At 44.1% G+C, this 20133-nt stretch overlaps 1 protein-coding gene and 1 long non-coding RNA gene across 2 annotated transcripts in view; both read right to left on the reverse strand.

The window, feature by feature from the left end:
- LOC135522601 (receptor-type tyrosine-protein phosphatase N2-like) overlaps nucleotides 1–20133 on the reverse strand; it is a 280479-nt gene that overhangs the window by 255889 nt on the left and 4457 nt on the right. The gene's annotated exons all lie outside the window — the stretch shown is intronic.
- Nucleotides 5930–19095, reverse strand: LOC135522602 (uncharacterized). Its single transcript, XR_010452707.1, has 3 exons — nucleotides 18805–19095; nucleotides 16512–16661; nucleotides 5930–6110 (listed from the first exon to the last, which is right to left on the reverse strand). It is a non-coding gene; the product is annotated as an uncharacterized LOC135522602 (long non-coding RNA).

Here is a 20133-nt window from a genome sequence, read left to right on the forward strand (position 1 = left end):
CAACCATAGTGCTCGTGAAGTCGGACAGAAAAGGGAGGAATGGCAACAACCAAGTCTCCGTCACAAACAAATACAGTCATGGGTGGTAAATCCTCTACAATTGGGGAAGGGGAATACTGAAAACTAGCTGTTTTTGGCAGAGAGGTTTGGAACTCCTTCTTATTGGTGTATTAAAATAAATGATAGACTAGGCATCCCGCTTGCGGAACAACTTCCGGTGAAACTGGAGGGCACGCAATTCAAATGAATAATCATAAGAATTATGGATATTCAAATTCAGGAACATACAAGTGTCTAATATCGGTTAAAAGCTTAAATTCTTGTTACTCTAGCTGCACTGTCCGATTTACAATAGGCTTTACAGCAAAAGCATGCCATGCGATTGTTTGAGGACGGCGCCCCACATCAAAAACAAATTCCACCAGCACAGGTTTCATAAATTCACAAATAGCGATTAAGTTTTCACTTACTTTTTGAAAATCTTCCTCTGATTTGTCATCCAAAGGGTCCCAGCTACAACATGTAGTGTCGTTTTGTTTGATAAAATTCTTCTTTATATCCCAAAAAGTCTGTTTAGTTGGAACCATCGATTTAAGTAATCCACTCGTTCAACATGCAGAGAAAGAAATCCAAAAAGCTACCACTAAACTGTGTTAAAACAAGTCAAAATACATCTATATTTAATCCTCAGGTACCCCAAAATGTAATTAAACTATAATATTTCAGACGGTATGAAGTATGTTCAATAGGAAAATTATATTAGCAGGTGCGCGTCCTCTTCGTCGTGCACGCATAGACTGCTTTCCAAGTCTGTATCCCAGTACTAAAACTCATAATTCTTTCTCGTGTGGGAAGAAACAAGCCTGAAACCATGAACAAAGATTACTGACATCCAGTGGAAGCCATAGGAATTGCATACTGGGAGCTAGATTACATTTTCTCCCTATACGTTCTAATGGAAGAGCATGGGTTCTCTCAAAAACAAATCGTTCCAGTTGGTTTTTCTTTGGATTTTCTCCAATCATATCTATTGTGTTATAGTCTCCTACATTATGTGAACATTTCTACAAACTTCAGAGTATTTTCTTTCCAATGGTACCAATTGTATGCATATGCTGGCTTCAGGGCCTGAGCAACAGGCAGTTTACTTTGGGCACGTCAGTCAGGCGGAAATGGAGAAAAATAGACCCTAGCCTGAAGAAGTTGTCACAAGGCAGGCCAAAACTCCATCCCACCAAAACAGGCTGAAATTTCATGCAATCTTCTCAAACAGCTCATACACTAAAAGGGCATGATCATAATTTTATTAATTTGACAGTATTATAGTGTGGAAATATACAGTACCAGTCAAAAGTTTGGACACACCTACTCATTCATTTTTACTATTTTCTACATTGTAGAATAATAGTGAAGACATCAAAACTATGAAACAAGACATATGGAATCATGTAACCAAAAAAGTGTTAAACACTTGTTTTTTAAAATATATTTTAGAATCATCAAAGTAGCCACCCTTTGACTTGATTAAAGCTTTGCACACTCTTGGCATTCGTTCAACCAGTTTCACATGGAATGCTTTTGCAACAATCTTGAAGGAGTTTCCACATATGCTGAGCACGTGTGGGCTGCTTTTCCTTCACTCTGTGGTCCAACTCATCCCAAACCATCTCAATTGGTTTGAGGTCAGGTGGATTGTGGAGGCCAGGTCATCTGATGCAGCACTCCATCACTCTCCTTTTTGGTCAAATAGCCCTTACACAGCCTGGAGGTGTGTTGGGTTATTGTCCTGTTGAAAAACAAATTGTCGTTTCACTAAGCACAAAACAGGTGGGATGGCGTATTGCTGCAGAATGCTGTGGTAGCCATGCTGGTTAAGTGTGCCTTGCATTCTAAATAATTCACCGACAGTGTCACCAGCAAAGCACACCCACACCATCACACCTCCTCCTCAATGCTTTACAGTGGGAACCACACATGCGGAGATCATCCGTTCACCTACTCTGTGTCTCACAAATACACGGTGGTTGGAACCAAAAATCGCAAATTTGGACTCATCAGACCAAAGGACTGATTTCCACTGGTCTAATGTCCATTGCTCGTGTTTCTTGGCCCACACAACTCTTTTTTTCTTATTGGTGTCCTTTAGTAGTGGTTTCTTTGCAGCAATTTGACCATGAAGGCCTGATTCACACAGTCTCCTCTCAACAGTTCATGTTGAGATGTGTCTGTTACTTGAACTCTGTGAAGCATTTACTTGGGCTGCAATCTGAAGTGCAGTTAAATCTAATGAATTTATGCAACAGAGGTAACTCTGGGTCTTCCTTTCCTGTGGCATTCCTCAGGAGAACCAGGTTCATCATAATGCTTGATAGTTTTTGTGACTGCACTTGAAGAAACTTTAAAAGTTATTTTTAAGACTGACCTTCAAGTCTTACAGTAATAATGGACTGTCGTTTCTCTTTGCTTATTTGATCTTTAACCAAATAGAGTGTGCAAAGTTCTCATCGAGGCAACTTGGCTACTTATTAATATAAAATAGATTTTGATTTGTTTAACACTTTTTTGGTTACTACATGATTCCATATGTGTTATTTCATAGTTTTCATGTCTTCACTATTATTCTACAATGTAGAAAATAGTAAAAATAAAGAACAACCTTTGAATGAGTAGGTGTGTCCAAAGTTTTTGACTGGTACTGTATATAAAACACAGGAAATTACATGTTTGACTGCACTGGGCCTTTAACAATGAAGAATTTGCATTGCAGTTCTAATCTATATGATTATGTGCACCTGCAAAATCATTACAGCCATACAGTATTTCATTCCAGTGATGTATAATTTAGTATGCCCATTCACATGTGGTTGCTGTGCCTTATTTCAACAGGGACAAAACGGATGCTTTGAGGTTGGCAGTGAGTACAGACACCTCCCACAGAGTGCTGTTAGCAACATACTGTATCTCATATAATCCCAAATGGCACCCTATTACCTTAATAGTGCACTACTTTTGACCAGGGTCCAAAGAGCTACTGTCAAAAGTAATGCGCTATAAAGTGAATAGGGTGCCATTTTGGACCTTTTATTATCATTATGGCTTCTTCCAATGACACTCTCCTCTGCAAGTACTCAGCCCCCTAAAAATGAACAGTGCAGCAGGTAGGTGACAGCAAGGAAGTGTAATAACATGTGGCGGCATTGGACAAAGAACAGTGCTTAGTGAGGATCAAGGAAAGGGAACATAACCTGGAGGCAAATTAGCATCACTCTACTAATGTAAGCACCTTGTATCATTATACTGTAACACTCTGAGCCTAAAACTGGGGAAATGTTCCTAAGGCAAGACAATTTTTAACTGAAAAGGTTTGTTTCTTAACTCTTGAAACTCCCCATCCCGGATCCTGGATTGTGACTAAGCCTCAGGCTCATTAGCATAACGCAACGTTAACGATTTCTGAAAATCGCAAATAAAATTAAAATAATGCGTTTGCTCTCAAGCTTAGCCTTTTCTTAACAACACTGTCATCTCAGATTTTCAAAATATGCTTTTGAACCATAGAAATTGACTAATTTGTGTAAGAGTATGCAAAGCTAGCATAGCATTTTGTGTAGCATGTAGCACGCAACATTTTCACAAAAGCCAGATAACCAAATAAATAAAATCATTTACCTTTGAAGAGCTTCTGATGTTTTCAATGAGGAGACTCCCAGCCACATACCAAATGCGCAGTGTTTCCTGAAAGCGTCTGTGTGTAGGAGAAATCGTTCCGTTTTCTACATTGCGCCTGGCTACCGAAACGAACCGAAATGCAGTCACCTACAACGTGAAACTTTTTCCGGATTAACTACATAATATCGACCGAAACATGGCAAACGTTGTTTGGAATCAATCCTCAAGGTGTTTTTTCACATATCTCTTCATTGACATGCAGTTCATGGAAGCTTGCTTCTCTCTCTGTGCCCCATGGAAAAATACTGGCAGGTGACTTTTGCGCACCAATTTCGGCGCAGGACACCGGGCGGACACGTGGTAAATGTGGTCTCTTATGGTCAATCTTCCAACGATCTGCCTACAAATACGTCACAATGCTGCAGACACCTTGGGGAAACGACAGAAAGGGCAGACTCATTCCTCTTGCGTTCACAGCCATATAAGGAGATCATGAAAGACAGAGCCTCAAAAATCCTTGTCATTTCCTGGATGCCAAGTCATCTTGGTTTTGCCTGAAGCTCACGTTAAAGGGCACGCACAGAGAAGATATTTGTATTTCTGGACACGTCAGAGTGTTTTCTTTCGAACAGTAGCAATTATATGCATAGTCGAGCATCTTTTTGTGACAAAATATCTTGTTTAAAACGGGAACGTTTTTCTTCCAAAAATGAAATAGCGCCACCATAAGTGTAAGAGGTTAAAAGGAACCTCTCATGACAAGCCGTATATGATGCAAATCATCTTCTTATCATTACGCGATCATTCATGCTCTCCTTTCAGTTTACATACTGTATAGGCTTATAGTCAACAAGGTTGTTTCTCTTTAATAAATCATGATAAGATGCCCAACCTTGGATTTCTATTACCATACTCTAATACCCCAGTCTTCTTTTTGCTCTTGTAAATCACCTTCATAACCATGATTAATCACCGCCTGCTGAAATGGCCCACTGACATGCATGACATTGAGGTCAAAACATTGATTGAATAGGACCCTAACACCCTTGAACCACTGGCCACATGGAACGGTGTGGTCAAACATTTCCTAAGAGTTCCCAGAAATTCTGGGAAGGTCAGGGACTCTCCAGGCAAAAGGACTCTATAAATTAAATATAGCAGCACGCAACTGAGGCCCCTGAAACAGGCAGGTTGACTTTTTACCTGACCCGTTGAATGATATGATTTTCTCCCCCGTACTGTGGTGTGATTGGGTTTTTAAGTCGAGAGCGAGCAGCTCTGAGGTGTACGAAAGCCTCCACATTCTCTCTCTACCAGGCTTGCTTATCACATGATTCCTCCTCAGGGATCCTCTTTGTAACCTTCCATCTAAAGGGTATCGCCATGGTACTATTTTCACAAGCATGTGGTGAATTTTCTAAACTCTTAGTACAAAACTGCAAATTGGTAACACATGTAACACAGCCAGTCTTACATTCAACACTGTGCATTAATTTTGTTTGTAGACATCTTTCACCACACAACCATTGATCCAAATTATAAATGTACCATTAAATATAATGAGAACATTGGTTTAATCACCAAAACACAACATAATATCTTCTCAATTGAGTTATTTTATTAACCATTTAATCCAACAGAAAAAAATATAAGATACATGTTTAAAAATTGCCATTTGAATGTAGTATGTTACAGTAGTGTAAATTACAGTACATTACACTGTTTTCACATTAGGTAATACACTTGGACTACCCATTTAAAAATGTCTGAAGATCACATTTCCATAATTTCTATCCCAATAGGTGTGAGCGTTGGTGACATCTTTCACAAAGTAATCAAATTAAATAAATGAAAGAAACAATGTTTAGAAGGCTCTAGTTTGTTTCAAGTCTGTCTTAGGCATTTGGTCATAGGTTCTCATCGAAATCTAAGTAAATATCCTCCTTGTTCTTGCACCTGGGAAAAACAAAAACTTTTGGCATGGTGAATCCAAGCCTGACATACAGTAGGTCTGGATTGAAATAATTGCATGCATCATCCATGGTTTTGTTGTACTTGTCAATTGAAAATGTCCTCAGAGTTTTCATACCACTGCCTTTTTCATTATCTGTTTTGTACAAAGAGGTGTGAAAATGTACCACATACTTGTGAAAATTGCATCAAAGAGATAAAAACTGTAACCTATTATTATTGACACCATATTACTCTCATGACACAAGGAAAGACACAGATGCAGACACAGGAGGCAGATGGTTGGAGTCTTACAATGTTTATTAATCCAAAGGGGTAGGCAAGAGAATGGTCATGGACAGGCAAAAGGTCAAAACCAGATCAGAGTCCAGGAGGTACAGCGTGGCAGACAGGCTCGTGGTCAAGACAGGCAGAATGGTCAGGCAGGCGGGTACCGAGTCCAGAAACAGGCAAGGGACAAACCGGAAGGACTAGAAAAAAGGAGAATAGCAAAAAGCAGGAGAATGAGAAAACCGCTGGTTGACTTGGAAAAACAGACAGACTTACAAATCAGAGCTTGAGCACTATAAATAGGCCACAGGTAAACATTTGGTTTGGACAACAAGGGAGGCCAATATTGGTCAGAGTGTAAGAGGGGTGAGAACTAGGAGGATGAGGAGTAGGATGAGGAGGTGAAAAAGTAAAAGGAGGACGGGGGAGAGGAAGGGGAGTCAGGAACACAATAACTGATGAAATCAAAGTGACTATGGTTGACCATGTTGTCAACCATGGGATGAGCATGAAGCAGACTGGGAAACGGGTTCAACCAAATCTGAGCCGCTATACTGTTGCAGGTATCATCTGGATATTTCGAAATGAGAACTGGTAAGTAACTGTAAGTGCTGTAGTCTTACTGGTACTGTACTTTCATAATGAGAAGGATCTTCACTAAAACCATTCAAATGGTTTTACAGAACTCCATGAAAACCAGTATCTAGTGGAAGAGGTCGACTGTTCACCCCAGAGCAGGAGACCCACATTGTAAATATGGTCATTGCAAATAATTGCATCAGACTCAGAGAACTGCAGGACCACATAATAGCAGATAACACCATATTCCAAAACGTCAACAGAGTGAATCTCTCTGCACTGTCTCGTCTACTGAAACGCAATAGTATTAGGGTGAAGCAGCTGTACAGAGTCCCTTTCGAAAGAAACTCAGACCGTGTAAAACAACTGAGATATGAATATGTGCAGGTAAACTATACTATCATTGGTATTGGATCTGGAAGTGTATGGTGCTACATAATATTGACTGATCCCTGTCTTTTCATACTGTGCTACATTGTTTTTGTCTTACATTGTCTTGTCCATACTTTACACATTTGGATACCTGTGTGTATGTGTGTTTACTACATGTATGACAAAACTTTATTGCAAACTGCTATGCCCTGCTCACAGAAAACACAAAAGCAACACATTTTTTTCATTTAAACTATCAGTGAGTAGTTGGTGCTTCGTGTGCTTATTCAAATGATGGTTTGTGTGTATTGTATTGAAGCAAAAACACATTTTTTAAAGAGTTTGAAGAGTTTTGCAAGAATTGTTTGCTTTTGCAAGAGATGTATAATGTTTTGCTGGATTGGTGTAAGGTTTTGTGGTTAGTGTGTAGAGTTTTGCAAAAATAACCTATAGTTTCAAAGATATTGCCTAAGCAATCAGAAAAAAATGTAATAAGAAGATTTGAACCAAAACTGTGACCCTATTATCATATTTCCTAGCATGCTCTATTGTAGGTTGATTTTTAGAATTGTTTGTTTCCCGCAGTAGACAAAGACTTCTGACTGGTGATGGACTTATCCCAGAATGCCCCGGGTTGGAAGCAAAGTTGGGAGAAGAGAAATATTGGGACAGGGACACAGAAAGGTGGATTGCTGAGGAGGAATGGAGGGAAAAAAAGAGGAGGAAGAGGTCAAAGAGAATAAGAAAAGCAGAGGTTGGATTTGAATTTTAGGCAGATGGTGATCAAATCAGAGATGGTGTCGAATAATATTGGTGTCAATTGCAAACAGAGTGAGCAGTGCATCCGACCGATTTCTGGAGGTGAAATGGAAGTGAATGAGGGCGAGTTAAGTGAGGTGGAAGGTGTGGTGAATAGCTCGGAGCCGGAGTTTGGCATCGATTGACATGATAAAGAAGAATCTGGTCCAGTAAGAGTGACATTTTGTTGAGAAAGTGGATCCTTGCCTTTTGGCGGATCTATTTGTGGTTTCAGGGCGGTGGGAAAGGAGTTGGGTGCAGTTGAATCAGTGAAGGTAACCTAGGTAACCTGTAGTGGACTGTGATATGCGTTTGTGTTTCTTCTGACCAGATGGAGCGGGCACTCCGTGTCACGTAACTTTGATCAAGATCTGTTTCTTGCTTTGCTCTTAGAAATAGGGCACCATTGAAAGAAGTGATGTCTGGGGTAGCGTTAAGTGTGGAGGTGGAGCAATTGAAGTTGAAGATTCCTGGTGTTTGTGGTGCACACCGTTTGGTGCGCACGCAGACCATGTGGTGAGAGTGGTGAAATAGAGGAGTCATTTTGAGTTTTGAGTCAGTTATCCTGAGTGTTTGTGAAGGAGGGTTATTTACATAACATTATATCCAATGTGTTATTTCAGGAGTCATGTTGCAACAGTGTGTAGGAGGGAGATTCCAAGATGTGGGAAATATGCAAGAGGGTATGGGACAGAGGATTGTGTAGTTTCGGTGGATAAAGTTGTGTGTCAACTGTAGGAGTGTCCATGATGCTGGGGATCGGAAATGTCCGTTGCGAGAGAGGGTGGTTGAGGTAGCTAGTCAGAGTAGTGCAAAAGGTGTCGTATTACGAGGAAGTGAAGAAAGTAGAGGAGGATGATTCAAGGGTTAGGGATCCTGAGAGGATCCTTGTGAGTAGTAGATCTGTGCCAGCACAGCGGGATAGGCCAACGAGTGATAAATGCTTCTGTAAGGTTGACTGCAGAAATGGATTGGAAATCAAAGAAAATAGCGGTGTGGTGGCAGCTGCAGATAAATATTTGGGTATAAGAAATTTGACTTCAGAAGAGTTACAGGGTGTGTTGAGTGGTGGTGTCCCGTCCTCCTATGCCGTTTGCATGGAGCTGGAGCAGATAGGGTATAAGTAGTGGAATGGGGTAATGGGTTTTTAATGAGTGTATGGTTAGTTTGAAGGGTGTTATATTTATTTTGTTTGCGTATCCAGTTCGGGGTGGTAATGCAACATATTGGATGCCAACCACTGTTAATGTCACGACTTCCGCCGAAGTTGGTCCCTCTCCTTGTTCGGGCGGCGTTCGGCGGTCGACGTCAAGCAGGTGCACAAAGCCCTCCTTTGTTAGTAGAGGAGCATGTCCAGCAGCACGCGACCATGTTGCATAGTCTCGGCACAGCCATGGATCACGTGCTGCAAACAATGGAGCGATGGGAGAGAGGAGGTTGCCCAGCATCCCCATCATCATCACAACAACCCACACCGCTGTCCACCTCTCCTTCACCTGGTCCCAGTGGGATTCGGCTCGCACTCCCGAGAGAATATGATGGGGCGGTTGCCGGGTGCCAGGGGTTCCTACTCCAGCTGCCAGGGGTTCCTACTCCAGCTGGAGCTCTACCTGGCGACCGTCCATCCGGCTCCTTCAGGACGCGAGAGAGTGTCCGCCCTCGTCTCCTGTGTATCCGGGAAGGCTCTGGAGTGGGTCAACGCCGTATGGAGGAGGGACCACTATGAGGATTTCACCTGCCGCTTCCAGGCGGTTTTCGACCATCCGCCAGAGGGTAGAGCGGTGGGGGAACGATTGTTTCACCTAAGGCACGGGACGAGGACCACACAGGACTTTGCTTTGGACTTCCGAACCCTGGCAGCCTGCGAAGGATGGAATGACAGGGCCCTGATCAACCATTACCGGTGCAGTCTGCGCGAGGACGTCCGTTGGGAGCTGGCCTGCAGGGACACCACCCTTACATTCGATCAGCTGGTGGACCTGTCCATCCGGCTGGATAACCTGCTGGCCACCCACGGACGTCCAGATCGGGGTCGGTCAGTTCCATCCCCCAGCACCTCCGCTCCGACACCCATGGAGCTAGGAGGGGCTGCTCTTAGGGTGACCGGAGGGAGGGGGGAGCATTCCCTGCACCATCTGTGGCCGCAGAGGGCACTCTGCTGGTCGGTGCTGGGGAGGTTCCTCAGGGAGTCTAGGCAGCAGGCAGGGCACTGTTGTGTCACCCCAGGTGAGTAGGCACCAGACTCACCCAGAGCCCCCTGTTGCTCACATGTTTGTGTTTATAGAATTTCCTGAGTTTTCCCCGCATTCCCAGCACAAGACGCTAGTAGATTCAGGCGCAGCTGGGAACTTCATTGACCTTTCATTTGCCCATAGTTTAGGGATACCCATTGTTCCTGTTGATATGCCCTTCCCTGTGCACACCTTAGATAGTCGACCATTAGGGTCAGGGCTGATTAGGGAGGCCACTGCTCCACTATGCATGGTTATTCAGGAGGGTCTTGAGGAGAGAATCAGTCTCTTCCTTATTGATTCTCATGCGTTTCCCGTGGTACTGGCCTACCCTATTTGACCTATCATGACCCCACTATTTCATGGCAACAGAGGGCTCTCAAGGGATGGTCACGAAAGTGCTCAGGGAGGTGTGTAGGTGTTTCCATCGGTGCGACTACGGTGGAGAGTCCAGACCAGGTCTCCACCGTGCACATCCCCTCAGATAATGCCGATTTGGGTCTCGTCTTCTGTAAGAAGAAGGCGACTCAACTACCACCCCATCAATGGGGGGGATTGTGCGATAAACCTCCTGGTAGACGCAGCACTTCCCAGGAGTCACGTGTATCCTCTGTCACAGATGTAGACGGAGGCTATGGAAACATATGTCTACGAATCTCTGGGGCAGGGATACATTCGGCCTTCCACTTCACCTGCCTCCTCGAGTTTCTTTTTTGTGAAGAAGAAGGATGGAGGTCTGCGCCTGTGTATTGACTATCGAGGTATCAATCAGATCACTGTGAGGTACGGCTACCCGCTGCCTCTCATAGCCAGTGCGATGGTGTCAATGCACGGGGTGCGCTTCTTCACAAAATTGGATCTCAGGACCTCTTACAATCTGGTGCGTATCCGGGAGGGGGACGAGTGGAAGATGGCATTTAGTACCACCTTTGGGCACTATGAGTGCCTCGTCATGCCGTACGGGTTGATGAATGCTCCATCTGTCTTCCCAGCATTTGTAGATGAGATTTTCCGGGACCTGCACGGGCAGGGTGTAGTGGTGTATATCGACGACATTCTGAAATACTCCGCTACACGCGCCAAGCATGTGTCCCAGGTCCGTAAGGTGCTTGGTCGACTGTTGGAGCATGACCTGTACGTCAAGGCCGAGAAATGTCTGTTCTTCCAACAGTCCGTCTCCTTCCTAGGGTACCGCCTTTCCACATCAGGGGTGGAGATGGAAAGTGACCGCATTTCAGCCTTGCGTAAATTACCGACTCCAACCACGATGAAGGAGGTGCAGCAGTTCTTCGGTAGTAGTTGGCAAACCCTGAGGTTTATCTGGGGCTTTGGTCAGGTAACGGCTCCCATTACCTCACCTCTGAAGGGGGGACCAGTGTGACTGCAGTGGTCAGCTGCGGCGGACAGGGCTTTTGGTCACCTGAGGGCTAAGTTTACCTCGGCTCCCGTGCTGGCTCATCCGGATCCCTCCTTGGCATTCATAGTGAAGGTGGACGCGTCCGAGGCTGGGATAGGAGCTGTCCTGTCTCATCGCTCAGGTACGCCAAAGCTCCGCCCCTGTGCCTTCTTTTCGAAGAAGCTCAGCTCGGCAGAGCGAAACTATGATGTGGGGGACTGGGAGCTGTTGGCTGTCGTAAAGGCTCTGAAGGCGTGGAGGGCGGCGAGGAGACGGAATCCTCGCCGTGCAAGGTGGGCCATGTTTTTCACCTGTTTCGTTTTCACCCTCTCCTACAGACCAGGTTCCCAAAACGCTAAGGCAGATGCACGGTCCAGCGTGTATGACACAAGAGGAGCGGCCCATGGATCCCACTCCCATACTTCCGGCTTCTTGCCTGGTGGCACCGGTGGTGTGGGAGCTGGACGCGGACATCGAACGGGCGTTACGTACATAGCCCACTCCCACCCAGTGTCCAGCTGGCCGTCTGTACGTTCCGTCTGCTGTCCACGGCCGTTTGATCTATTGGGCCCACTCGTCACCCTCCTCTGGTCATCCTGGCATCGGTCGAACCGTGCACTGTCTTAGTGGGAATTACTGGTGGTCCACCTTGGTTAAGGACATGAGGGTTTAGGTTTCCTCCTGCTCAGTGTGCGCCCAGTGCAAGGCACCTAGACACCTGCCCAGAGGGAAATTACAACCCCTACCCGTTCCACAACGGCCGTGGTCACACCTGTCGGTGGATTTCTTGACGGATCTTCCTCCATCACAGGGAAACACCACGATACTGGTCGTTGTGGATTGGTTTTCTAAGTCTTGCCGTCTCCTTCCTTTGCCCGGTCTCCCTACGTCCCTACAGACTGTGGAGGCCCTGTTCACCCATGCCTTCCAGGCACTACGGGGTGCCTGAGGACATAGTTTCATATCAGGGTCCCCAGTTCACGTCCAGGGTCTGGAGGGCATTCATGGAATGTCTGGGGGTCTCGGTCAGGCTCACCTCAGGTTTTCACCCCGAGAGTAACGGGCAGATGGAAAGAGTTAACCAGGATGTGGGTAGGTTTCTGCGGTCCTATTGCCAGGACCGGCCGGGACAGTGGGCAGCTTCCATCCCCTTGGCAGAGATGGCCCAAAACTCACGCCGCCACTAACCTATCTCCCTTTCAGTGCGTACTAGGTTAGCAGCCAGTTCTGGCACCGTGGCATCAGAGCCAGATTGAGGCACCTGCGGTGGATGAATGGTTTAGGCTCTCGGAGGAGACCTGGGACGCCACCCATGTGCACATGTGCACCTGCAACGGGCCATAAGGTGGCAGAAGGCCAGCCGCCACCGCAGTGAGGTCCTGGTGTTCGCACCAGGGGACCGGGTCAGGTTCTTGACCCGAAACCTGCCCCTCCGCCTGTCCTGCCGGAAGCTGGGTCCGCAGTTTGTAGGGCCATTTAAAATCCTGAGGAGACTGAACGAGGTTACAGCTCCCCCTGATTACCGTATTAACCCCTCGTATTAACCCCTCGTTCCATGTGTCTCTCCTCAGGCCGGTGGTGGCTGGTCCACTCCAGGAATCTGAGGTATGGGAGGTTCCTCCGCCCCCTCTGGACATCACCTTCAGTACCTCGTGCAGTGGGAGGGGTACGGTCCGGAGGAGAGATGCTGGGTGCTAGTGGAGGACATCCTGGACCCTTCATTCCTGAGGGAGTTTCACTATCTCCACCCAGATCGCCCTGCACCTCGTCCTCCGGGTCGTCCCCGATGCCGGTGTCGGTGCGCTGCTGCAGCCGCACGTCAAGGGGGTGGTACTGTCACGACTTCCGCCGAAGTTGGTCCCTCTCCTTGTTCGGGCAGTGTTTGACGTTCGACGTCACCGGTTTTCTAGCAGCCACCGATCCACTTTTCATTTTCCATTTGTTTTGTCTTCATTGTACACACCTGGTTTCCATTCCCATAATTATATGTTCATTATTTAACCCTCGGTTCCCCCATGGTTTTGTGCGTGTTTGTTCGTTGGTCTGTATTTGTGAGCGTGATTATTACTCATCTCTGTGTCCTGCGCCTGACTCCACCTTACCTGCTACACCTAGACGTCTTACAGTTAAGCCTCAAAGAAGAAGATGTTTGTTTCCCTCAGGCCGTGTTTGACATCCTTACTTTATGTAGTCTCATATCTTAGTCTTCCCAACCCTGGCAGTCATTCTGAATGCAGGTTGCAGGTGAATAAAAATGAAAAATGTTAGATATTCTCACTCTGGCTGAATTCCAATAGGAATTACTTTGCAAGCCAGCATCATGTGACTTTCAGGCCTGATGTGGACAGTAAAAGCTATGATATTCAGGCCACCGTATTAGGGTAAAACTAGGCCTTCAAAATAAGGCCTTATCAAATATGCATCGTTTTAAATAATATAATGTTTATGATAACATATTCACTTCTGGGAACTCTATAATGCACTCAAAAGGCACCCTGGGAAATATGCAAATAAGGCTCATCTCCCAAACATTTCTGGTTTGGGATTTGTGTGTGGTTCTTAAAGAACCATCCCATTTAATGTTCTTCAGAGAGCCTAAAATTGTTACCCTATGGCATCACTCTAAAGAACCTTATTTGGTTATTTAGAGAACTTCCACCTTTATTTTTTAACAGAGTAGTGTGGCTGAGTTGGTAGAGCATGGTGCTTGCAATGCCAGGATAGGATAGTAGGTCTGATTCCTGCAGCGGCCACGTAAACATAAATGTAAGCACGCACTACTGGAACTCGCTTTGCATGGGATACAACTGGTTCTTATGAACTAACCACAATTGAATCCTCACAATACTGTTGTTTATTGAAAGCTGAATACCGGGTGTTAGAATCATGTCTGACACTCTGGCTCTGTCTGACAGGAAGTTATTTTGTTTCTACGGTGCATACTGAAATGGCCCAGAGTGTTAATCAATAGCGCTAGCAAATCCATTACTGCATTTAATCAGGCCTGGGATTGCAGAGATGAATTCCTCTATCCGGCCACCATATCGGGACGGGATCACAGTGTCCTGAATGCTTATTAGCGCATTAGTGTCCTCATTATACACAGTGACACCGCCGTACAGGACTGACCTTGTGAGTGACCTCCTCTAAATCAGTTCCCTCTAATTTACACTTAATACCAGGACACAGTCCCCCTGAAGCAAGATAGTCAGGAGGAATGATACTGACATACCTGAAAAATGTCCCTGTATAGGTCCCAAATGGCAACCTATTCCTTATTTCATGCATACATTACAGAAGGCTCTGGTCAAAAGTAGTGCACTACATAGGGAATATGGAGCCATTTGGAACGCAGACCTATCACAATTCTGTGTGCTAAATCTTGATAGTAGATCCCAAATATTCCCAAAGGTTGGCTACCATAAAGAAGGTTCTTACCCACAGTAATAAGTGATACTTTTCCATAGATGTGTTATTGGATTGATTTTATTCTATCATCATCATCAATGTCTATGTTCTTAGAGCACCCAACAACTTCCTGAAAGTAAATAGATTCCTCGAGAACACCTGATCAGTTTTGAGCCTGGTGTTTTTTAGAGCGACAGAGTGCCATCTGGGTGCTATCCATTAGGCACCAAACGGAAGAAAATGGACTGAAACAGGGAGGGAATACCTGAACTTGTCCAATAACAAACACTTGTTTTAGTTTTCCATTGCAAAGCATTTTGCTGCGGTGTGCCCTAATGAATACAACACAGTTGTTCTCCACCTGTCTCTGTCTACTCCTAAAGGGAAGAATTTAGCCCTGACCTCAATTTAGCCCTGACCTCACCGAGAACACTCAGAACAGAGCGTCCTCTCCCCAAAAAGCAGCTGGCGAATATGTCCCCACTAGTGTCTCTGAAATAATTAAATCATAAATATTCCCTCCTTTCACAGCCGCTTTGCTCTCTCTACCCGTCTCAATAACCACTCAATGTCAATATACACTGTAGTCCTCAGAGCATTTGCTCTGTTTCATAGCAGTGGCTTTGCTTCATCTGCCATCACACCATCCATGGCAGAGTACCAAAGCTCTGAATATGCAGCCTGCTTTAGAGGTTTTACTGCTAGTCAAAATCCAATCAAATAAATGTTTATTGGTTGTGTATACAGATTTGCAGGTGCTATAGCAGGTGCAGCAAAAATGCTTTGTTTCTAGCTCCGACAGTGCAGTAGAATATCTTGCAAATACAATATCACAAATAAAATTTTCAAAAATCTAAACAAGAAATAACAATCCAAAGAGAGTGAGCATGTGTGAGAAAGTACTACATCTCAAAGGCTGACACAGAATCCCATCTGCCCTTTTATGACTCATGACTATAGAAAAGTATATTGAGCAGGGCTTCCATTGGTTCCATTTCCAAATCCAATATTGGATTATACTGCATTGTAATTCATACTGAAAAATGAATGCTACAACAGCTGTATCTCGGTTCGGTGCAACTGAACAAGGTCTATCATAACATGTTCCTCGTTAGTCGGAATCAATAACCATTTATTACACTGGAGAACAGGCGCAAGCTGAAAATGTTGAACATGATGTTAGATAAATTACACTCCAATTGAACGCGGCAGCTGTCGGCCTTTTAAATATATGAAAACAGGCTTTGCAAATGACAGACCAACTGCTCAGTGATCATCATTTCACCGTAGAGCATAATATAATGTGCCTTCCATTTGAATGTGTCTGTAAAGAAGGGTATTATTGTCTGATTAATAACAACTCATGCAGTCTGTCACTTACACTGGTTCCTTTAGCTCATTTACCCATTAACTAGGTAGATCATTCAAAACAGGTGTCCCATTTAAGATGTCAACCAAGGTTGATAGGGGACACCCAGGCTAATTACTTCCCAAATGCCATCCTGTAGGTAATAGGGTGTCATTTGGGAGGTAACCCGAGACATGCTTCAGCCCAGCTTTCATACACTGGAAAAACCTTCCCAGGATAATGCTGCAAATGTACAGTGAAACTCTCCCTGAAATCTAATTGTAAGAAAAACAATACATTTGGACATAAAATACATTGATTAAAATTGGGAAGAGAGTGAGGGAGTTCAAAATTGGGATTTGGATCTATGATCAGATGCAACTCTAATGGGGTAAGGGGGTTCAGACAGGTGACAAGGGACAAATCAAGCTGGTGTCGTGTGTGTGTGTGTGTGTGTGTGTGTACTTACCTCACTAGAGGTCTTCATTCAAAGTCAGTGAGCTCTTGGAAGAATGGGGCAATGGAGAGGTTGAGAACAGTTGGCTTTCTCTGGGCCACCTTCTCATGTAATTTGTCCCATCTTCAGGTTTCATCATCTTGGTTGATTCGAACCAGGAACCTGTACAGCCATATCCAATATGGTTTATGAAATCAATTGAGGTATTGAAAAACATATTAAAAAGACAGCTATATACACCTACTTCAAGCCCTAGCTAACTAATAAAACATTGCTATAGCCTACACAATACCACAGATTTTTACCAGTTTATTTTACCAGACATTGTCATTTCTTTCTGTGCCACCAAATATTTGCTTACTACTGGTAAAGTGAACAGGTTTAGCTAATACTATAACAATGTTGTTTAAATTAAACAAATGGTTAGTTGGGAGAGGCTAAAAGGACATTGCTGGCCTGCAAAACAATGACTTAGCCTAACAGTGGCTTCGATAAGTATTCAGACCCCTTGACTTTTTCAACATTTTGTTACATTACAGCCTTATTCTAAAAATGATTTTAAAAAAAATTTAAATCTTCAATCACACATGACATTTACATAAGTATTCAGACCCTTTACTCAGTACTTTGTTGAAGCACCGTTGGCAGGGATTACAGCATCAAGTCTTCTTGGGCATGACGCTACAAGTTTGACACACCTGTATTTGGGGAATTTCTCCCATTCTTCTCTGCAGATCCTCTCATGCTGTCAGGTTGAATGGGGAGCATTGCTGCACAACTATTTTCAAGTCTCTCTAGAGATGTTCGATGGGGTTCAACTCCGGGCTCTGGCTGGGCCACTCAATGACATTCAGAGACTTGTCCCGAAGCCACACCTGCGTTGTCTTGGCTGTGTGCTGAGGGTCGTTGTCCTGTTGGAAGTCTGAGGTACGGAGCTCTCTGGAGGAGGTTTTCATCAAGGATCTCTCTGTACTTTGCTCTCTCATCTTTGCCTCTATCCTGACTAGTCTCCCAGTCCCTGCCGCCGTAAAACATCCCCACAGCATTATGCTGCTACCACCATTCTTCACCATAGAGATGGTGCCAGGTTTCATCCAGATGTGACACTTGGCATTCTGGGAAAAGAGTTCAATCTTGGTTTCATCAGACCAAAGAATCTTGTTTCTCACGGTCTGAGAGTCTTTCGGAGCCTTTTGGCAAACTCCAAGCGGGCTGTCAGGTGCCTTTTACTGAGTGGCTTCCGTCTGGCCACTCAACCATGAAGGCCTGATTGGTGGAGTGCTGCAGAGATGGTTGTCCTTCAGGAAGGTTCACCCATCTCCACAGACAAACTCTAGAGCTCTGTCAGAATGACCATCGGGTTCTTGGTCACCTCCCTGACCAAGGCCCTTCTCCCCCGATTTCTATGTTTGGCCGGACGGCCAGCTCTAGGAAGGGTCTTGGTTCTAAATACTTGTGTAAGTAAAGTATTTCAGTTTTTTATTTTTTATTAATTAGTAAAAATGTCTAAAAACCTGTTTTTGCTTTGGCATTATGTGGTATTGTGGGTAAATTGCTAAGAATATATATATATATATATATATTTAATCAATTTTTGAATAAGGCTGTAATGTAACAAAATGTGGAAAAAGTCAAGGGGTTTGAAAACTTTCCGAACGCACTGTATGTTGCGCAGCTGAGAGCCGAGTGCACAGAATCACACAGAGTTGTGACAGCTAATTAGGACACTGTCACTCGGTGTTGTTACCGTTCGAGCTTGTGTGGGCTGCTATCCTACTTGAAATATAATCCTGGGAGGGAACATTGTGTACGTTACTAGCTACTCCCCGGCAACCCTGATATGCTGCCCAGTGGAAAGCACCTTCGGTCAGCACACACCTCGATACAATACAGAAACATTGGTCATTCGTGTCGGCTTTAGCGGCTCGTTAGTAGTTTAACGGTCCACGACTGGTTTGTGTGTAAAATGCGGCCCGTCAATCCGAAAAATATATTTTACACCGGTAATATCTTTTGAACTGCTAGAAACAAGACGTTTTGTCTGTAGTAATGGTGATAACTTAACAGTCATGAATCTGCGCTCAGTTTATTCTCCATGGCACTCAGAATCTGTGGTATAGCGTGGCCATTCGCAACAATTATTTGGAAGTTTTTTTTTCTAGGTCTCACAGCAAGACATTTACGAGCAATTTGGAGCAGACCGAAATGATTGCTAACCTAGCTAGCTAGCTAGCTGACAAAGAACACATGCAGTAATTCAACGTTGGCTAGAAATAGATACTTGTAAACAAGTCAAAGTACGTACCCAGCAGCTGCTGAAAATATTCTTCTATTTCACAGCGGCTTCAAAATACTAAAATAGTCTGCGTCTCAACTGACAGCATGAGGTTGGCACCTGAAATTGATCATTTGTAGGCAATTACACTGTCGAGGAGGCATACGCTATTACTGTAAACAAACACAGTGTTATAGTCATTTTTACAGGCTTCCAATTCCAACAGTATTTTTCAGCATAATGCAGTGCAATCTACAGTATTAATGCATTTTCAGTATTTAATATGTAATGTAATATTACTGTGCATTCTAGTGTTTTGCTGTTTAAATTACAGAAACGTCTTACAGTGTAGTTAAAAGAATACAACTAGAAATGCACATTGTAACGGAAGTTGTGTTGACATCCGGACTGAGACTGCTAGGCTAGCTAGAAGTGATAGTTAGCTAGATGATGAGTGACAAGAGCTAAACGTTGTAACTTTCTATAAAGAATTATTAAACCTTGTTAAAAATATATTACAAGTTGTGATCTTTAACCCTGAGACATACTCTTTCACACACCTGTGTCTACATCTTTCTCAGTGACCTCTGAGAGGAATAACAACAAGGACAACACAGGTCGGATTTGTCCTCTGAGACTGACTGGGGTGCCGTGGCAACAGGGGAACTACCAATGAAAACATAGCAACGAGGCAAAGTTTTCCCTAGGTACAGATCTATGATCAATTCCCCTTTCCCAAGCCTAACCTTAACCATTAATGGGGGAAATGCAAAACTGACCCATTATCAGCATCTAGGGGCAACCTCACCCTGCCTGCTCCCGAAAACACACAAGCAACAGCAAAAAAACAAAACGTAGTTAAGGTGGGATCTTTATTGGGTTTCATACGGGAAGTAGCCTACCTTGGGAGGATATCTGCAGTGGAGGAAAGGGAGGACCATCCTCCTCAGTCAATGTCAAAAATAAAAATTGCAAAACATTTAAAAAGTAATCCTTTTTAGATAAAACTATGCTAAATATAATCACATCACCAAATAATTTATTAAAAACACACTATTTTGAAAAGAAGGTCTACAGTAGCCTTAATTAACAGCACTCTGTAGGGTAGCACCATGGTGTAGCCGGAGGACAACTAGGCTCTGTCCTCCTCTGGGTACATTTATTTCAGTACAAAACCTAGGATGCTCATGGTTATCACCTCCTTCCATAGATTTACACAGTAATTATGATAATTTCCAGAGGAGGTCCTCCAACCTATCAGAACACTCACAACATGAGCTAACATGTTGTCCACCCAATCAACCCTAACCCTAAAACTACAGCTAGCACTGCAGTGCATAAAATGTAGTGAGTATTTGA

This window comes from Oncorhynchus masou, chromosome 30, assembly GCF_036934945.1.
Source record: "Oncorhynchus masou masou isolate Uvic2021 chromosome 30, UVic_Omas_1.1, whole genome shotgun sequence".
Lineage (NCBI taxonomy): Eukaryota > Metazoa > Chordata > Actinopteri > Salmoniformes > Salmonidae > Oncorhynchus > Oncorhynchus masou.